We start from the raw sequence: 18,201 nt of genomic DNA on the forward strand, positions 1-18,201 counted from the left end.
AGCCTCTATAGTTGGCACTTTCCATGGAGTTGGCCTTTCCATGGAAATGTAAAGTTATTGTTACAAAGAACTGCTTTGGGATCCTCAAGCAAAAGAATCGATTTCCATATTCCATGGGGAAAATCTCCAGTGAATAATACAAAATTATAACGGAACCCTCAAATCGAGTCCCTTTATTTCTACCTAATAATAGTAGTAATAATAATAATAATAATAAATTATTAAATAAGGAATCTGTAGCTCTGAAAATAAAACCTAAGCATTTCTCTAAATTCCCCTAATGTGACAGGATCCAAATATAAAGATAATTTGAATAAATTAGCTTTGCTCCAAGAAGGCATGAAATCCTTTCATGGTGATTGTTTCCATGTGTCTTTTTGAAAGCTTCACAGGTCACGTCCAAGAGTGATCGAAAACAGTCTTTCGGGAGTTCCCATCGTGGCGCAGTGGTTAACGAATCTGACTAGAAACCATGAGGTTGCGGGTTCAGTCCCAGCCCTTGCTCAGTGGGTTAACGATCCGGCGTTGCCGTGAGCTGTGGTGTAGGTTGCAGACGCGGCTCAGATCCTGCGTTGCTGTGGCTCTGGTGTAGGCCGGTGGCTACAGCTCCGATTGGACCCCTAGCCTGGGAACCTCCATATGCCATGGAGCGGCCCAAAGAAATAGCAAAAAGACAGAAAAAAAAAAAAAGAAAACAGTCTTTCTTGTTTAATGGCATGTTTGCATTAAATAGTCCACATCAGTGTCAGAGCTGATCTGACTTGATTCTGGGTGTTAAAACTTGGGACTACAGGCTGATGTGGCCCCTCAAGAGGGACTAGCTGACTGTGGGGGGAAAGCGAGGCAGAGGATCCTCAAAGTTAACAGATGATTAGAATAGGCAGTGAGACTTCAAAATGAAAGAGCAGGAAAATTTTCTTACCGCCAGCCTCGTAATTAAATCATAGAAGTCTTGCTTTTCCCCAAGAAAACCGTGTGGTTTTAAACCATGCCTCAGGGGGAGTTTCCGTTGTGGCTCAGCAGAAATGAATCTGACTGGCACCCATGAGGATGCAGGTTGGACCCTGACCTCACTCAGTGGGTTCAGGATCCAGCGTTGCCGTGAGCTGTGGTGTAGACTGCAGACGCGGCTCAGATCTGGCGTTGCTGTGGCTGTGGCACAGGCTGGCAGCTACAGCTCTGATTCGAAACCCTTTGCCTGGGAACCCCCATATGCCAAGAGTGCAGCCCTGAAAAAAAAAAGAAAGAAAGAAAGAAAGAAACAATGCCTTAGCTTGAGTTTTCCTAAAAACCCAGGGCAGATCGTGTGTTTAGGGTTAATCCCAGGAAGCAGACTGAGGAATCGGGGAATGTGAGCCTGGACAGGGTGGGAAACAGTAATGAGGGAATGATCAGCCTCAAGTGGGGTTTTTTCCCAAAGTACTTTCAAGCCGTTAGTTAAAGGCTAAAGATTAACTCACTCTCCATGATTTGGAATTCTTGTCTGTCTTTTCTTCTGAACATACTCCCATGCTAGGCCTGCTCTTTCTATATTTGTGTCCATATCTGTGAGGGTTGTGTTCAAACTAAGAGCATCCAAGAGCTCCCATCGTGGCGCAGCAGAAACAAATCTCACTAAGAACCATGAGGTTGCAGGTTCGATCCCTGGCCTCACTCAGTGGGTTCAGGATCCAGTGTTGCTGTGAGCTGTGGTGTAGGTTGCAGATGTGGCTCAGATCTGGCGTGGCTGTGGTGTAGGCCAGTAGCTGTAGCTCTGATTTAACCCCTAGCTTGGGAAGTTCTATATGCCGTGGGTGAGGCCCTAAAAGGCAAAAAACAAACAAAGAAACAAACAAACATAACAAGAGCATCCATTGGTCTGGCCTCCCAGCCCAGTCTATCCTGACCTGGAGTTTTTCTCTGGCTTCAGAGCCTATTTGCAGATGCTAAGGGAGGCGAAGAGAGATGGCACGGCTCACCAAAGACCTAGAGACAGGATGGGTGATGTGGGCATGATCACTGATGCCTTGGGCAAGTTTTTCTTGGATTCTTCCCCCGTTCCTGCCCAGGATCAGTGCCTGCCTGCCTGCCTGCCTGCCGGGAGAAGCAGATATAAATGGCACAATGACAGCACAGGGTAGAACGTCCTACTGTTACCATCCAGGGCTCTTGGCCTTCCTTAATCAGTAGAAATTGATGAGAAGCTAGACAAGAAATTCAGGCAAGCCTTCACTGGGGCACCGATGAGTCGGGGGGAGTGAAAACAAGCAATGGGTTCCCTTGCTTCCTCACCAAGGGGGCTCAGTTTTTTCCTTATATGGGGTGAGGATAGGGGTAGGCCCAGGAATCAGGCCAGAGGGTGGTTAGGGGTTCCCCCTATTTTGGTAGTGTTGTGTACAGGGGGCATGTGTAATCCCCTTCTTTTGCTCTCAGCTTTTAGAGGTGGCAGTTGGGAATTCCTTTTGTGGCTCAGTGGTCAATGAACCTGACTAGGATCCATGAGGATGCGGGTTCCATCCCTGGCCTCGCTCAGTGGGTTAAGGATCGAGCTCAACCATTTCCCTTTGAGGTCCCGGAGAGCACTAGTTTCTCAGATTCATATGTTTATCTCCCATGGAGTGGAGCATACTTTCTGCACTAGATGTTTGTTGTCTGCTGCCCTACATGGTCAAAGACACAGCTTGGGTCTTGGATCAAAGACGCGGCTTGGATCTGGTGTTGCTATGGCTGTGGTGTAGACCAGCGGCTACAGCTCCAAATCAACCCCTAGTCTGGGAACCTCCATATGCCACAGGTGTGGCCCTAAAATAGCAAATAATAATAATAAAGGTGGCAGTTAGTTTTTTCAGTCTTTTTGCATCTTGTCTGTAATTTGCCCCAACTGCACAGGTATGCAGTTATTTTTAGTCCCTTGCAGTTTCTTTGTATTTTGTTGCTGGAGGAGATGCTTGTCCTGGTGCAAGCACTGTGGTCACTGCAGCAGAGTCCCAGGTCCCAGGCCCCAGCCTGTCTCACTATGTATCATCAAGGTGTGTGGCAAGAGTGATGGAAACAAGAATCAACTCTGTCCAGGGCAGTCCTGACGTCTTTAAAGTCCAGCAGATATTGAAAGAAGGAAATTTACCGTAGCAGGGAGTCACCCTCTTCTGGACAAAGGAACGGCATTGCAAAAGCCCAGGGTCTAGAGTGACACCCAAAAGGAAAGAGACGAAAGGAAAGAGAAAGAGAAGAGGGCAGACAGGACAAGGGAGAGAAGGTAAGGGTGGTGAAGGGAGATAAAGGCAATTGCGGGGGGGGGGGGGGGGGAGAAGAGGGCGCGGGGGGGGGGTGTTTGTTTGTTTGTTGTTTTGGCTACACCTGCAGCTTATGGAAGTTCCCGGGCCAGGGATCAAACCCACGCCACAGTTGCGACCTGTGTCACAACGGTAACTGGATCCGGATCCTTAACCCCCTGCACCACATGGGAACATCCTGAAGGTAATTTACACAGGAATTTGGATATTATCTTGTAAACTCTGAGCGCTGTGAAGCGCTTTAGGCAAACAGATTTGCATTATAGAAAGATCTCCCTGAGGCAGGGAGAGCAGGATGGAGAGCAAAGGGGTGAGTCTGGCAGCAGGGGAAGGGTAACAATTATTAGCGTCCTTTGTTGCTGTAACAAATTATCACAAACTTAGTGGCTTAAGACATGAATTTATTCTCTTGCAGTCCTGGAGGTCAGAAACCCAAAATGAATTCCGAGGGGTTAAGAGCAAGGTATTGGCAGGCCTTGTTCCTTCGGCAGGCTCCAGGGGAGAATCTGTTTCCTTGTCTTCTCCAGCTTTTAGAGACCACCTGCAGTGCTTGGCTCCTGGTCCACTTCCTCTGCCTCCTAAGAGCATCACTCCCAGCTTCTGTATCTGTCATCCTATCTCCTCCTTTCTTGACCTTCTTGCCTCCCTCTTACTAGGACTCTTGTGATTACAGCAGCCCCAGCTGGATCATCCAGGATAACCTCTCCATTTCAAAATCCTTAATTTCGTCACATCTGCAAAGTCCCTTTGGATATAAGGCAACTTTCACAGTTCTAGGGGTTTGGACAGGACCTCTCTTGGGGACCATTATTCAGTGTACTACCGGGACAGTTTCCAAGACAAAGACAAGTCCCAGGAACCCCTGAATACATGGGAATATTCTAAAATAAGGGAGCTCTAGGAAGGTACAATGTAATGTTTCATTTTCTTTTCTCCAGTGCAGAAAGAGAAACTTGTTACAAACAATTCACAAATGCAGTCAGGCAAAAGCAATTCGTATCTCAGATGCGCTAGCTTTTTCTCTTCTTCACCCATGCTTTCTTTACCTTGCATGTGTGTGTGTGTGTGTGTGCGGTGCCCACAAGTTATGCAATATGTAACGTTATTATTCCCTTTCATGGCAGTTGGGAGATACGGTATTGCAAGCACTGTATCGATGTGTAGTTTTTCAGGGACTACGTCTGATCTCGACCATTTTCCCTTTGAGGTCCTGGAAAGCACTAGTTGTTCAGATTCATATTTTTATCTCCCATGGAGTGGAGCACACTTTCTGCACTAGATGGTTGTTCTCTGCTGCCCCAGCCTGCCTTCCTCCTTCCCTCATCTTTACATTTTCAAATGACTATGCAACACACACACACACACACACACATACACACACACACACACATTGGTGTGATAGGTCAGCATTTTCCATTCCTCAGCCCACCATCCCTGGACCACCAGCCCACCATCTGTTCCCAGCAGAGTGGTCGCTGGAGCAGAAGAGCTCTACTCAAGCAGACTTGTGGCTGCAAAGCGGGAGGAGGAAGGAGCGGGAGGGACTGGAAGTTTGGGGTCAGGAGATGCCAACTGTTACATTCAGAATGGAGTAGTGGCTCAGTGGAAATGAATCTGACTAGTAAGCATGAGGACACAGATTCGATCCCTGGCCTCACTCAGTGGGTTAAGGAGCCAACATTGCCATGAGCTGTGGTGTAGGTTGCAGATGCAGCTCAGATCTGGCGTTGCTGTGGCTGTGGTGTAGGCTGGTGGCTACAGCTCTGATTCAACCCCTAGCCCAGGAACTTCCATATGCCGTGGGTGCAGCCCTAAAAAAAAAAAAAAGAACGGAGAAGCAATGAGGTCCTGTTGTATAGCACAGGGAACTATATCCAATCACTTGTGTTAGAACATGATAGAAGATAATATGAGAAAAAAAATGAATATATGTATGTATAATTGCATCACTTTGCTGTGCAGCAGAAAATGACAGAACATTGTAAATCCAACTAAAATTTAAAAAAAAAAATTTTTTTTAAAAGAAGAACACACCTCTCTTGAGGATAGGAATCTAAAACTTCTCTGGACCCTTAGCAGTGTGAAGACAAAAGTCATAACCTCTTTTTTTTTTTTTTTTTTTTTTTTTTTATTAAATTTTATTTTATTTTCCCACTGTACAGCAAGGGGGTCAGGTTATCCTTACATGTATACATTGCAATTACAGTTTTTCCCCCCACCATTTCTTCTGTTGCAACATGAGTATCTAGACATAGTTCTCAATGCTATTCAGCGGGATCTCCTTGTAAATCTATTCTACGTTGTGACTGATAAGCCCAAGCTCCCGATCCCTCCCACTCCCTCCCCCTCCCATCAGGCAACCACAAGTCTCTTCTCCAAGTCCATGATTGATTTTCTTTTCTGAGGAGATGTTCATTTGTGCTGGATATTAGATTCCAGTTATAAGTGATGTCATATGGTATTTGTCTTTGTCTTTCTGGCTCATTTCACTCAGTATGAGATTCTCTAGTTCCATCCATGTTGCTGCAAATGGCATGATGTCATCCTTTTTAATGGCTGAGTAGTATTCCATCGTGTATATATACCACATCTTCCGAATCCAATCCTCTGTCGATGGACATTTGGATTGTTTCCATGTCCTGGCTATTGTGAATAGTGCTGCAATGAACATGCGGGTGCATGTGTCTCTTTTAAGTAGAGCTTTGTCCGGATAGATGCCCAAGAGTGGGATTGCAGGGTCATATGGAAGTTCTATGTATAGATTTCTAAGGTATCTCCAAACTGTTCTCCATAGTGGCTGTACCAGTTTACATTCCCACCAACAGTGCAGGAGGGTTCCCTTTTCTCCACAGCCCCTCCAGCACTTGTTATTTGTGGATTTATTAATGATGGCCATTCTGACTGGTGTGAGGTGGTATCTCATGGTAGTTTTGATTTGCATTTCTCTTATAATCAGCGATGTTGAGCATTTTTTCATGTGTTTGTTGGCCATCTGTATATCTTCTTTGGAGAAATGTCTATTCAGGTCTTTTGCCCATTTTTCCATTGATTGATTGGTTTTTTTGCTGTTGAGTTGTATAAGTTGCTTGTATATTCTAGAGATTAAGCCCTTGTCAGTTGCATCATTTGAAACTATTTTCTCCCATTCTGTAAGTTGTCTTTTTGTTTTCTTTTGGGTTTCCTTTGCTGTGCAAAAGCTTTTCAGTTTGATGAGGTCCCATGGGTTTATTTTTGCTCTAGTTTCTATTGCTTTGGGAGACTGACCTGAGAAAATATTCATGATGTTGATGTCAGAGAGTGTTTTGCCTATGTTTTCTTCTAGGAGTTTGATGGTGTCCTGTCGTATATTTAAGTCTTTCAGCCATTTGGAGTTTATTTTTGTGCATGGTGTGAGGGTGTGTTCTAGTTTCATTGCTTTGCATACAGCTGTCCAGGTTTCCCAGCAATGCTTGCTGAATAGACTTTCCTTTTCCCATTTGATGTTCTTGCCTCCCTTGTCAAAGATTAATTGACCATAGGTGTCAGGGTTAATTTCCAGATTCTCTATTCTGTTCCATTGGTCTGTCTGTCTGTTTTGATACCAGTACCACACTGTTTTGATGACTGTGGCTTTGTAGTATTTCTTGAAGTCTGGGAGAGTTATGCCTCCTGCTTGGTTTTTGTTTCTCAGGATTGCTTTGGCGATTCTGGGTCTTTTGTTGTTCCATATAAATGTTTGGATTGTTTGTTCTAGTTCTGTGAAAAATGTCATGGGTAATTTGATAGGGATTGCATTGAATCTGTAGATTGCTTTGGGTAGGATGGCCATTTTCACAATATTGATTTTTCCAATCCAGGAACATGGAATATCTTTCCATTTTTTTACATCTTCTTTGATTTCTTTGATTAAGGTTTTATAGTTCTCGGCATATAGGTCCTTTACCTCTTTGGTTAGGTGTATTCCGAGGTATTTGATTTTGTGAGGTACAATTTTAAAAGGTATCGTATTTTTGTATTCCTTTTCTAATGCTTCATTGCTGGTATACAGAAATGCAACTGACTTCTGAATGTTAATCTTATATCCTGCCACTTTGCTGAATTTATTAATCAGTTCAAGGAGTTTTGGGGTTGAGTCCTTAGGGTTTTCTAGGTATAGAATCATGTCATCTGCATACAGTGACAGTTTGATCTCTTCTCTTCCTATATGGATGCCTTTGATTTCTTTTGTTTGTCTAATTGCTGTGGCTAAGACTTCCAAAACTATGTTGAAGAGCAGTGGTGAGAGTGGGCATCCCTGTCTTGTTCCAGATTTGAGTGAGAAGGCTTTCAGTTTTTCCCCATTGAGGATTATATTTGCTGTGGGTTTATCATAAATGGCTTTGATTATATTCAGGAATGTTCCCTCTATACCCACTTTGGCGAGGGTCTTGATCATGAATGGATGTTGAACTTTGTCAAATGCTTTTTCTGCATCTATTGAGATGATCATATGATTTTTGACGTTTTTCTTGTTAATGTGGTGTATGATGTTGATTGATTTGCGTATGTTGAACCATCCTTGTGAACCTGGGATGAACCCAACCTGGTCATGGTGTATAATTTTTTTGATATGTTGTTGGATTCGGTTGGCTAAGATTTTGTTGAGAAGTTTTGCATCTATATTCATCAATGATATTGGGCGATAGTTTTCTTTTTTGGTGGTATCTCTGCCTGGTTTTGGAATGAGGGTGATGGTGGCCTCATAGAATGTCTTTGGGAGTATTCCTTCTTCTTCAACCTTTTGAAAGAGTTTAAGGAGGATGGGCACCAATTCCTCTTTATATGTTTGATAGAATTCACCTGTGAAGCCATCTGGTCCTGGGCTTTTATTTGTAGGGAGTAATTTTATGACCTCTTCAATTTCATTTCTAGTGATTGGTCTGTTCAGTTGGTCTGTTTCTGCTTGATTCAGTTTTGGCAGGCTGTAAGATTCTAGAAAATTGTCCATTTCTTCCAGATTGTCAAACTTATTGCCATATAGTTGTTCATAGTATTCTCTTATGGTTTTTTGAATTTCTGCTGTATCCGTTGTGATTTCTCCTTTTTCATTTATAATTTTGGTGATTTGGGTTCTTTCTCTCCTCTTTTTAGTGAGTCTGGCCAGGGGTTTATCAATTTTGTTCACCTTTTCAAAGAACCAGCTCTTGGTTTTATTAATTTTCTCTATTGTTTTTTGAGTCTCTATTTTATTGATTTCTTCTTTGATCTTTACAATTTCCTTCCTTCTGCTGACTTTAGGACTTCTTTGTTCTTCTTTTTCTAATTCATTTAGGTGGAGGGTTAAGTTGTCAATTTGGGATCTTTCTTCTTTTTTGAGAAAGGCCTGGATTGCTATAAATTTCCCTCTGAGCACTGCTTTCGCAGCATCCCATAGATTTTGAGAGGTTATGTCTTCATTATCATTTGTTTCAAGATAGTTTTTAATTTCCTTCTTGATTTCCTCATTGACCCATTGGTTTTTTAGTAGCATGTTGTTTAGTCTCCATGGAGTAGGTTTTTTCTCTTTCCTTTTCCCATGGTTGATTTCTAATTTCATGGCATTGTGGTCAGAGAAGATACTTGAGATAATTTCTATGCTCCTAAATTTATTGAGATTCGCTTTATGTCCCAATATGTGGTCGATTCTTGAGAATGTTCCATGAGCATTTGAGAAGAATGTGTATTCTGATTTTTTTGGATGTAGTGTCCTGAAGATATCAATTAAGTCTAACTTTTCTATTGTTTCCTTTAGGATCTCTGTTGCTTTATTGGTTTTCTGTCTAGAGGATCTGTCCATTGATGTGAGGGGGGTATTTAGGTCTCCTACTATGATTGTATTCTCATCAATATCTCCCTTTATGTCTGTTAATATTTGTTGTATGTATCTGGGTGCTCCTATGTTTGGGGCATATATGTTGATGATAGTAACATCCTCTCCTTGGATGGATCCCTTAATCATTAAATAGTGTCCTTCTTTGTCTTTCTTTATGTCTTTTGTTTTAAAGTCTATTTTGTCTGATATGAGCGTTGCAACTCCTGCTTTTCTGTCATGTCTATTGGCATGAAATACTTTTCCCCAGCCTTTCACTTTCAATCTATATGTATCTTTTGTCCTAAGGTGAGTTTCTTGTAGGCAGCATATTGAAGGTTTTTGCCGTTTTATCCACTCAGCCATTCTGTGTCTTTTGATTGGGGCATTCAGTCCATTGACATTTAAGGTGATAATTGATAGATGATTATTTATTGCCATTTGATCCTCGTGTTCCAGTTGATTCTATGGTTCTCCATTCTTCTTTTTTTTTTTTTTTTGGTTGGATGGTCTCCTGTTATTATCTGCTTGAGTGTATTTTTTTTTTTCATTTTTTGCAAATGCAATATTTGGTTTTGGCTTGTGGTTGCCCTGTTTTTTAAGTATGCTAACCCCTTCCCATAATTGTGTGTTTTAGCCTGATGGTCCTGTAAGTTCAAACACTTCATTATTATATTAAAATTAAGAAGAGAGACATACATACAAACAAAAAGGATTATTTACCTCCTAACATCCCTTGCCCACATTTTATGGTTTTGATGACTCTTTTATTTTTTTCTTTTTACTTTTATTTTGTTTGAAGCATGTTCATGATTAAATCTGTATGCTGGCTTATTTGAGTGACTGCTCTCTGATTGTATCTTCCTCAGTCCTAGTTCTTCCTCTTCTTCTTCTTCTTCTTTTTTTTTTTTTTTTCTTTTCTTTTTTCTTCCCTTTCCTTCCTTTCTTTTTGGTTTAGAGAAGCCCTTTCAATATTTCCTTTAACCTGGGTTTTGTGTTGCTGTATTCTTTAAGTTTTTGTTTGTTGGGAAAAATTTTTATTTCCCCTTCTATTTTAAATGATATTCTTGCTGGATAAAGTATTCTAGGTTGCATATTTTTTCCTTTGAGCACTTTAAATATCTCTTGCCATTCCCTCCTGGCCTGTAGTGTTTCTGTAGAGAAATCAGCTGATATTCTTATGGGGGTTCCCTTGTAGGTAACATTCTGTTTTTCTCTTGCTGCCTTTAGGATCCTCTCTTTATCACTAACTTTTGCCATTTTTATTATGATGTGTCTTGGTGTGGGTCTGTTTGGGTTCAGTTTGTTTGGGGCCCTCTGTGCTGCTTGTATCTTGAATCCAGTATCCTTTAGATTTGGGAAGTTTCCAGCGATAATTTCTTCAAATATATTTTCCATTCCTTTATCTTTTTCTACTCCTTCTGGAATTCCTATTATGCGTAGATTGGCCCGTTTTATATTATCCCATAGGTCTCTTATATTGCTTTCCAGTTTTTTGATTCGGTTTTCTGTCTGTTGACCAGATTGAGTGATTTCCATTATTCTATCTTCCATATCACTGATTCGTTCTTCTGCATTATTCATTCTGGTTTTTACTGCCCCTAGTTCAGTTTGCATCTCTGCAAATGAATGTTCTAGTTTTTCTTGGCTCCTCCTTATATTTTCTAGCTCCTTTCTGAGGGTATCTGCATTGCTGTTCATATCTTCTCTTAATTCCTTCAGTATTTTCACTATTTCTCTTTTGAACTCCAGGTCTGTCAGACTGCAGAGATCAGTTTCATTGTTGACTGTTTTAGGTGAGTTCTCCTGTTGGTTTGACTGGGGGTGGTTTCTCAGCTTCTTCATCTTGCTTGTTGTCTTCTTTCTCTTGAGGGAGTTGTACTCTCTGTTATCGGGTAGTGTTTGCCTTGTCACTGCCCTGGAATATTTCCTGAGGGCTGTCGTTGTTGGTCAATCTTTTTTTGAGGCAGTGTGGCTTTTCTGGAGTGTTGATGGGACTAACAGTGTTTCTTTGAAGCAAAGGAGGACTTCCTGAGGGCAGACAGGACTGGGAGGTCCACCCCACGATGGTAGCAGATTTCACTTGGTTCTCAGCACCCCCTGGGGTCTTGGGCGGGTAGCAGGGCCCTTGGAGACTCAAGAGGTTCCTCCCCAGGGCAGCCCGACTCAGAAAGACCGTCTGAGATCTTTTCCCGATTCCGCCAGGCTTGTTGCAGCTTTTCTGGGCTGCAGGGGGTCCTGCCTGGAGCTGGCAGTCCTATGCAGCTGGTCCACTAGGTCTCAGCACCCCCTGGGGTCTTGGGCGGGTAGCAGGGCCCTTGGAGACTCAAGAGGCTCCTCCCCAGGACAGCCCGACTCAGAAAGACCGTCTGGGATCTTTTCCCAAGTCGGCCAGGCTTGTTGCAGCTTTTCTGGGCTGCAGGGGGTCCTGCCTGGAGCTGGCAGTCCTATGCAGCTGGTCCACTAGGTCTCAGCACCCCCTGGGGTCTTGGGCGGGTAGCAGGGCCCTTGGAGGCTCAAGAGGCTCCTCCCCAGGACAGCCCGACTCCGAAAGACCGTCTGAGATCTTTTCCCGATTCGGCCAGGCTTGTTGCAGCTTTTCTGGGCTGCAGGGGGTCCTGCCTGGAGCTGGCAGTCCTATGCAGCTGGTCCACTAGGTCTCAGCACCCCCTGGGGTCTTAAAAGTCATAACCTCTATGGAGAGAAGCACATTGTTGACCCACCGAAAAAAATAATCAACCCTAAAGTCTGCTCTTTGTCTGGACATTCCAGTTAAATGAGCCAATAAATCCTTTTTGCTCATTAAGCTAATTTGAATTGGGTTTTCTATTTCTGCAAGCTAACATTTCCTAACAGGAACATATTCATTCCTTGGTGAATGAATGTGAATGAATAAATAAATGAATAACAAGAAAACTTCGTTCATTATAACATTCTTTTATGCTACTCAGAACATTTCTAATGTTGATCTCATCAAAATATTTCCTTTTTTCCCCCCTGGATTTTGGCATAATTAGGACTATATGGTCACATAATTTTAGAATCGTGTGTGTGTGTGTGTGTGTGTGTGTGTGTCTGTGTGTGTTATCAAGTAGAGGTGTAGAGACGTGGTTTTCTGGGGCGGGGTTTAAGGGGCAGCAGTCCCAATCAGATTGCTGAGAAATAGGGTCCAGGTCTTGGAGAGGTTTCGGCAAGTTAAGGACTTTGTTTTTCTTTAGCTATTTGGAGTTTGAGGTTGTCTCTGAGGGGCTCGTGGAGATTACGAGGGTATGGAGGCCACTCCTTGCCTGTACCAGTTCAGAGATGGCTCCTCATTCCTTTTTCAAAAATCCTTTAGTATAATGTAATATTCAGTAAAGAAATGGTAAAAATCAATTGTAGAACTGGAAAGAAATCCAGTCCTTGGGCTACTTATAAAATTTTTTTCTTTCCTTTTTAAGGAGGCATATGGAAGTTCCCAGTCCAAGGGCAGAATCCGAGCTGCAGCTGCCGGCCTACACCACAGCCATAGCAACACGGGATCCTCAACCCACTGAGCAAGGCCAGGGATCCAACCTGCATCCTCACAGAGACTAGTCAGGTTCTTCACCTGCTGAGCCACAATGGGAACTCCTATAGTTATAATATTTAAAAGCAGCTGAGGGAGTGCCTGTCCTGGCACAGCGGAAATGAATCCGACTAGGAACCATGAGGTTTTGGGTTCGATCCCTGGCCTTGCTCAGTGGGTTAAGGATCCGGCGTTGCCATGAGCTGTGGTGTAGGTCGCAGATGCAGCTCAGATCCCGCATTGCTTGGCTGTAGTGTAGGCTGGCAGCTGCAGCTCTGATTATATCCCCCAGCCTGGGAACCTCCATATGCCATGGGTACGACCCTAAAAGGACAAAAGACAAAAAGAAAAAAAAAAAACAAACTAAAAGCAGCTGAGGGAAAATATCTTAAAGGAAAGAGAATGCAAGGATAGATTGTCTCATTCCCTTACGTCACCAATTCAATTTAATCCTTTCCATATCTATAAACACCCATATGGGGCGGAGAACTGGGCTTTTTGATCCTGCCAAAGTAATAGAATTGGCCTTACCCACCTGCAATTTGACCTAAGAAAGACCTTCCAAAATTGCTTTCCTCCAAGATGCTTCTTTCCGGATTTTTATGTCCTATTATTCTGTTGGATTTGTCAATTTGTCTTACTCCACTGACTCTCAGAAGAAAGTGCCAAATGTAGTTTCTAGAGGTTTAAAATTCCTGCTGACTTTTCATATATGCTAACCACAGCTTCTGTTGTCTTACATATTTTAATTACATGTTCCTGTTTCATTCTCATGTCCTCACTGCATTTTCTCACCAAAGGCAGGCACGATTTTATAACTATGAATATACTTAAGCATATGGAACAGATTTTTTTCCTGAGTAGTTCATGTAATAGGTATGCAAACCTATTTTTTACTCTCCCATAAGCAATAATCTAAAATACAACCAGCAAAACACGTGCAAAAACTCACCAGCTTTAGATACCACACAGCTAGTCTTCAAACTGTTCATAACTGGTGGATTATTTCTTAATGGTATTGGGAGAACTAGGCAGCATCCTAGAGGAAAATTAAGTTAGATCCATAGTCCTCACCTTATACTTGGTTAAATTCTCTTAGGTAAAAGATTTAAGTGTTGAAAAAGAAATAAACTAGAAAAAAATTATGGAATGACTTAAAATATTTATATAATCATAAAGTTCAGGAAGCCTTTCTAAATGTGTAACACAATTTAGAAACCAAAGAAGAAAAGATAGAGAAATTCTACCATGGAAAAAAAATCCATTTGTGGAGTTCCCGTCATGGAGCAGCAGAAGCAAATCCTACTAGGAACCATGAGGTTTTGAGTTCAATCCCTGGCCTCGCTCAGTGGGTTGGGGATCTGGCGTTACCTTGAGCTATGGTGTAGGTTACAGACATGGCTCAGATCTGACGTTGCCATGGCTATGGCATAGGCCAGCAGCAGCAACGGCTCCAATTAGACCCCTAGCCTGGGAACCTCCATGTGCTGCAGGTGTGGCCCTAAAAGGATAAAAAGTTAAAAAAAAAAAAACCTATTCGTGAAGTTCCCCCTGTAGCATAGCAGGCTAAGGATCCCAAGTTGTCTCTGCAGTATCTTGGATTGCTGCTGAGGCCGGGTTGAGTCCCAGGTGGGTGCAGTGGGTTAAGGATCCAGTGTTGCCACAGCTATGGCACATGTTGCAGATGCAGCTTGAATCCAGTGTTGCCATGGCTGTGGCATAACTGACAGGGCTGGGAAGAGCTGAGAGAGGTCAACTGAGGAAATGTTTTTTTATGCACTTTCTAGCGGCTCCTATCATCTAGGGCCAAGTTCAGAGTTAAAGCAGATGAGCCATCTACTGTCATTTGGCAGGAAGGGAAGACATGTTTCAAGGAAGGGAAGAAGCTAACCAGCAAGCATGCTCCATCCCATTCTAATCAGCCACCTGTCTCTTACCTGTTGTCTGCAGTCTCTCTTCCTTCCAGGGGCTGAAAGAGGCAAAAGGGCTCCAACAAGGCCACCTGGCCTGCCCTGTCCCATTCATAATTCCCCTAGGCTGCTTCCAGTTTCCAGAGGGAAAATAATGCAGGCCAGGAGTTCCTTGGTGGCTCAGCAGGTTAAGGATCCAGCATTGTCACTACTGTGGCTCTGGTTCAATCCCTGATCCTTTCATATGCCTCTGGCACAAGCAACAACAACAACAACAAAGCAGTCCAGTTTGAGAGGCAAGGGAATCTAAAATGTGGCTAAGGAGGTCCCGTTGTGGCTCAGTGGGTTATGAACCAGACTGGTATCCATGGAGGACTTAGGTTTGATCCCTGCCCTCGCTCAGTGGGTTAAGGATTCGGCATTGCTGTGAGCTGTGGTTGCAGACGAGGCTCAGATCTGGTGTTGCTGTGGCTGTGGTGTAGGCCGGCACATGTAGCACCGATTCGATCCCTAGCCTGGGAACATCCATGTGACACAGGTGTGGCCCTGAAAAGCAATAAATAAATTTTTTAAATGTGGCAGCTCTTCTGTAAAGAGTCCTCCTCATAGTTATCAGAAATCATTGTTGGGCTCTAGAAAAAAAAATTTTTTTTTTTTGTCTTCTTATGGCCACACCCATGGCATATGGAGGTTCCCAGGTTAGGGGTCTAATGGGAGCTGTAGCCGCCGGCCTGCACCATGGCCACAGCAACGCCAGATCCGAGCTGTGTCTGTGACCTACACCGCAGATCATGGCAAGGCCGATCCTTGACCCGCTGAGCAAGGCCAGGAATCAAACCCACAACCTCAGGGTTCCTAGTCAGATTGATTTCTGCTGCGCCACAACGGGAACCCCTAGAAAATGTTATAGAATACGAAAAGAAAGAGCTCTGAGTTTATAGATGCCCAGGCTAACGCTGGAATTGACTACCAAAAGTGTTTAGCCCCAGCCCTTCTTTTTATTTAGGAAGAAATAGAGACCGAGGAAAGTTTAGGGGTATGCCCACGGTCACCTCATCCCCCCAGAGGTAGACATCTTTAGGTGGATTTGTCAAGGATATAGGCTAGGAGTTCCCCTCGTGACTCAGTGATTAATGAATCTGAATCCGACTAGGAACCATGAGGTTGCGGGTTCGATCCCTGACCTTGCTCAGCAGGTTAAGGATCCAGCGTTGCCATGCCCTGGTGTAGGTCGCAGATGTGGCTCAGATCCCGCCTTGCTGTGGCTATGGTGTAGGCCGGTGGCTACAGCTCCGATTCAACCCCTAGCCTGGGAACCTCCATATGCTGCGGTTGCAGCCCTAGAAAAAGGCAAAAAGACACACACACAAAAAAAAGGATATAGGCTAATGACTTCCCTCCACCTTCTGTGGGAATTTTCCTTAATACAAGTGGATCCCTTATAGCCATGTGGGTGCTCTGTGAACTTAGCCCCCTTGCTGTACCTGATGGGACCTGGTGGCGGGGGGGGGGGGGTGTATGCCCAGCTATGCCAATCACCGACCTTTAACCATAGGAAACCATTTGTGACTCAAAACTCTTTCTGTGGCTTGAAATATAAATTCAGGAAATATGAATCACAGACATGTAAAATATAAGGAGCTATATTCCCCCATCACGTGCCCGTGCACGAAAGAGCCAGGACAGAGGTCAGTGGCATGAAGCAGTTGTTCAGAGAACAGCAGAAAAATGTGATGAGAGTGTGAGCCCCGGGGCCTTCGTGTTCCTTTTTCTGGTCACTCACTGAGCATAGCTGCGTTCCTGTTCTTGGGTTCCATGACATGTCTCTGCCACCCCCACTTTTTTCCCTTTCTCTTAGCTCAAGTTACTTCCATTACCTGCCCCCATAGAACAGCAACATCCTGTCACAGTAAGCGGGAGTAGGCAGGTGCCAGCCTGAGTCTCTTCTTGCCCTGCCCTCCTGACGGGTCAAGCGGCCCACCCCCCATCCTTCCCTTTCCTATCAGCCACCAAGGAGGAAACACTGGCAGAGGGACAACTGGGAGCTGCTTTTTCCACATGCAGAAGGATGTAGCATGGAAGGGAGGCTGCTAAGCGCACCAGGATGCTCACGTGACAGGGAGGCTGATACAAAAGGAATGAGAGGGATCACAGCTGAACTGTCTGCCCCCAGCCCTCCTTAGGACAGCCCAGCTGTGACTTTCTCTTTTTCTCTGAGATCCAGTCATAACTACGTGCTGTCATCGTCTCTGTGTGTCCCCGGGTCAGTCCTTATGGCCATTTCTGCCAGCCTAGCTGAGTCTCGATGTCCTACTTGGGCACGAACATTCTCTAACTGCAGTTCTTTTGCTGCTGGCCTCACGGAGCCAGGAGTACAGATTCCCCCCAGGGCTTGGTTCTGCATTTCTCGGAGGGTCCCCTGCTTTCCTTCGTCTGGGTGTCCCCACCCTCCCATCTTAGGTTGGGTTCCTTGGGAAGAGACCTGGGCAGAGCACTTGTGCACGTTGCATATCATATATTGCAAGGAGTGCTGGCAGGGAAGTGGGGCCGGGGGGCGGGGGGGAGGTCAGGGAAGACAGCCAACCAAGTGTGTGTGTATTATCAGAGTAGGTTACCACTCTGGGCACCTGGGGCTCAATCCTGCCCCGGTGGTTCTGGGCTGGAGCCGTGAAACACTGAGAAAATATCTCAGGGTTTTCCATCCTAAGGCACAAGGAAGCTAAAGTCTATTTATCTTCCAGTTCCCAAGCAACATTAGCTGGCAGCTGTTCCTATCAGCTCAACAGTAACAAACCTGACTAATAAACATGAGGACATGGGTTTGATCCCTGGCCTCGCTCAGTGGGTTAAGGATCCAGAATTACTGTGAGTATGGTGTAGGCCGTTGACATGGTTCCAGTCTGGTGTTGCTGTGGCTGTAGTGTAGGCCTGCAGCTGCAGCTCCAATTTGATCCCTAGCCTGGAAACTTCCATATGCTGAGGGTTCAGCCCTAAAAATACAAAAAAAAAAAAAAATTAATATGGCAAGGAATTGATTACCACAAAAGTCAGTAGAGTGGTTACCTCTAAGAGGGAAATAAGGGGCTGTGATTTCAAAGGGATACATAAGGAGCCTTTGTTTTATTTCTTGACCTGATGATAGTTATATGGGTATCTGCCTTATAATTATTTATTAAATGTGTATTTATGATTTACTTAGTTTTTGTAATATAGTTCATAGTAAAATTTTTTGTGTGTCTTTTTAGAACCACACCCATGGCATGTGGAGTTTCCCAGGCTAGGAGTTGAATCAGAGCTGTAGCTGTTGGCCTACCCCACAGCCACAGCAACACAGGATCTGAACGGTGTCTGCAACCTACACCACAGCTCATAGCAACACCTTATCCTTAACTCACTGACCAAGGCCAGGGATGGAACCTGTATCCTCATGGATGCTTAGTCAGATTTTTTTCCCCTGAGCCACAAAGGGAACTCCCATAGGAAAATATTTTTAAAATTCTAAAAAAATAAAATAAAATAAAATAAAATAAAATTCTAACTGCCTCCTGCTAGTTGTTACATTAATCTTTGTTACATTAGTTTCTCTCTCTGAGCCTCAGTTTTCCCATTTGTGAAGTGGGGCTCCTCCCTACATCACAGATTTATCTTTCCTTACAGCATTGCAAA

This window comes from Sus scrofa, chromosome 8 (genome assembly GCF_054392235.1).
Source record: "Sus scrofa isolate SSC_HxYL_T2T_F1_AM1 chromosome 8, Sscrofa_HxYL_maternal_Yorkshire_Landrace_v2.0, whole genome shotgun sequence".
Classification (NCBI taxonomy): Eukaryota; Metazoa; Chordata; class Mammalia; order Artiodactyla; family Suidae; genus Sus; species Sus scrofa.